General features: G+C 50.8%; 6 non-coding genes across 6 annotated transcripts; 2 read left to right on the top strand and 4 right to left on the bottom strand.

Annotated features, from left to right (window-relative positions):
• Positions 1 to 187: 187 nt before the first annotated feature.
• Positions 188 to 306, bottom strand: LOC131443003 (5S ribosomal RNA). The gene has a single exon (XR_009233543.1). It is a non-coding gene; the product is annotated as a 5S ribosomal RNA (ribosomal RNA).
• Positions 307 to 614: 308 nt separating this feature from the next.
• On the top strand, positions 615 to 807 carry LOC131442145 (U2 spliceosomal RNA). Its single transcript, XR_009232724.1, has one exon. It is a non-coding gene; the product is annotated as a U2 spliceosomal RNA (small nuclear RNA).
• Positions 808 to 931: 124 nt separating this feature from the next.
• On the bottom strand, positions 932 to 1,050 carry LOC131441398 (5S ribosomal RNA). Its single transcript, XR_009232064.1, has one exon. It is a non-coding gene; the product is annotated as a 5S ribosomal RNA (ribosomal RNA).
• A 308-nt stretch (positions 1,051 to 1,358) lies between these two features.
• On the top strand, positions 1,359 to 1,551 carry LOC131442144 (U2 spliceosomal RNA). Its single transcript, XR_009232723.1, has one exon. It is a non-coding gene; the product is annotated as a U2 spliceosomal RNA (small nuclear RNA).
• A 124-nt stretch (positions 1,552 to 1,675) lies between these two features.
• LOC131477592 (5S ribosomal RNA) lies at positions 1,676 to 1,794 on the bottom strand. The gene has a single exon (XR_009243921.1). It is a non-coding gene; the product is annotated as a 5S ribosomal RNA (ribosomal RNA).
• A 296-nt stretch (positions 1,795 to 2,090) lies between these two features.
• On the bottom strand, positions 2,091 to 2,209 carry LOC131441066 (5S ribosomal RNA). Its single transcript, XR_009231743.1, has one exon. It is a non-coding gene; the product is annotated as a 5S ribosomal RNA (ribosomal RNA).
• Positions 2,210 to 2,500: the final 291 nt, after the last annotated feature.

Raw genomic sequence — 2,500 nt, 5'->3', positions numbered from 1 at the left:
ACTACCTGCTACACTCTATTCCAGTATTAGGAAGCTACACCGAGATGGGTAAGCTGCTCCCCATCTCCAAGCTTCTCACGTGCTTGCAGAGCGACATCCAAGGCTGAAACTAGAAGGACGTTAACATGTGCCCGTGCGTCAACGTAATTGCAAGCCCATGTTTCTTGTAAGGAAGCAGCAGTGTAAAAGCTTACAGCACCTGGTATTCCCAGGTGGTCTCCCATCCAAGTACTAACCAGGCCCGACCCTGCTTAGCTTCCGAGATCAGACGAGATCGGGCGTGCTCAGGGTGGTATGGCCGTAAGCCGACGGGCTGGGGACACAGACTCCTTTTATAGACTAGGCAAGGCCCCCTGCTCGTGGAGGAGCTCAAAGGTCAGCCTTTCGAACGTTCAAGAGTTTAAGTTGTTTTTGGTGGGCTTTGCTGTATGGCCGCGCCCTTTGAGTGTGTCAAATGTCAAGCAGCTGTCCGTCAAGGCTCAGAGGTGCACTTAGATCACCTTGGGGCGGAGGTGATCAGCAGCAGCCTTTGTTATGCGCACTTAAAAAACATGGCACCACAACAAGTAACTTGTGTGCCAAGATCTTGAGTTGGCCCCAGACACTTGTGGGCCATCGCTTCTCGGCCTTTTGGCTAAGATCAAGTGTAGTATCTGTTCTTATCAGTTTAATATCTGATATGTCCTCTATATGGGGATTAAATATTAAATGCATTTTTGAGCATTGGGAGGTGAAAACTGGGGCTTGCTCTCTTCACTCCTTGCATTGACCTGGCATTGCAGTGCCACCAGGAACGGTGCACCATTCTCTTTTTTCTGTGAAAACCAAAGCAAGGCTGGAACTAGAAGGACGTTAACGTGTGCCTGTGCCCGTGCCCGTGCGTCAACGTAATTGCAAGCCCATGTTTCTTGTAAGGAAGCAGCAGTGTAAAAGCTTACAGCACTTGGTATTCCCAGGCGGTCTGCCATCCAAGTACTAACCAGGCCCGACCCTGCTTAGCTTCCGAGATGAGACGAGATCGGGTGTGCTCAGGGTGGTATGGCCGTAAGCCGACGGGCTGGGGACACAGACTCCTTTTATAGACTAGGCAAGGCCCCCTGCTCGTGGAGGAGCTCAAAGGTCAGCCTTTCGAACGTTCAAGAGTTTAAGTTGTTTTTGGTGGGCTTTGCTGTATGGCCGCGCCCTTTAAGTGTGTCAAATGTCAAGCAGCTGTCTGTCAAGGCTCAGAGGTGCACTTAGATCACCTTGGGGCGGAGGTGATCAGCAGCAGCCTTTGTTATGCGCACTTAAAAAACATGGCACCACAACAAGTAACTTGTGTGCCAAGATCTTGAGTTGGCCCCAGACACTTGTGGGCCATCGCTTCTCGGCCTTTTGGCTAAGATCAAGTGTAGTATCTGTTCTTATCAGTTTAATATCTGATATGTCCTCTATATGGGGATTAAATATTAAATGCATTTTTGAGCATTGGGAGGTGAAAACTGGGGCTTGCTCTCTTCACTCCTTGCATTGACCTGGCATTGCAGTGCCACCAGGAACGGTGCACCATTCTCTTTTTTCTGTGAAAACCAAAGCAAGGCTGGAACTAGAAGGACGTTAACGTGTGCCTGTGCCCGTGCCCGTGCGTCAACGTAATTGCAAGCCCATGTTTCTTGTAAGGAAGCAGCAGTGTAAAAGCTTACAGCACCTGGTATTCCCAGGCGGTCTCCCATCCAAGTACTAAGCAGGCCCGACCCTGCTTAGCTTCCGAGATCAGACGAGATCGGGCGTGCTCAGGGTGGTATGGCCGTAAGCCGATGGGCTGGGGACACAGACTCCTTTTATAGACTAGGCAAGGCCCCCTGCTCGTGGAGGAGCTCAAAAGTCAGCCTTTCGAACACACTGCACTTGAGCCTTTATCTCCACTACCTGCTACACTATATTCCAGTAATAGGAAGCTACATCGAGATGGGTAAGCTGCTGCCCATCTCCAAGCTTCTCATGTGCTTGCAGAGCGACATCCAAGGCTGAAACTAGAAGGACGTTAACGTGTGCCCGTGCGTCAACGTAATTGCAAGCCCATGTTTCTTGTAAGGAAGCAGCAGTGTAAAAGCTTACAGCACCTGGTATTCCCAGGCGGTCTCCCATCCAAGTACTAAACAGGCCCGACCCTGCTTAGCTTCCGAGATCAGACGAGATCGAGCGTGCTCAGGGTGGTTTGGCCGTAAGCCCAGGGGCCAGGGACACAGACTCCTTTTATAGACTAGGCAAGGCCCCCTGCTCGTGGAGGAGCTCAAAAGTCAGCCTTTCGAACACACTGCACTTGAGCCTTTATCTCCACTCCCTGCTACACTCTATTCCAGTATTAGGAAGCTACACCGAGATGGGTAAGCTGCTCCCCATCTCCAAGCTTCTCACGTGCTTGCAGAGCGACATCCAAGGCTGAAACTAGAAGGACGTTAACATGTGCCCGTGCGTCAACGTAATTGCAAGCCCATGTTTCTTGTAAGGAAGCAGCAGT

Source organism: Solea solea, chromosome 16 (genome assembly GCF_958295425.1).
Source record: "Solea solea chromosome 16, fSolSol10.1, whole genome shotgun sequence".
Lineage (NCBI taxonomy): Eukaryota > Metazoa > Chordata > Actinopteri > Pleuronectiformes > Soleidae > Solea > Solea solea.
Note: the sequence above shows the minus strand (reverse complement) of the source record. Positions and strands in the feature narration are given on the sequence as shown.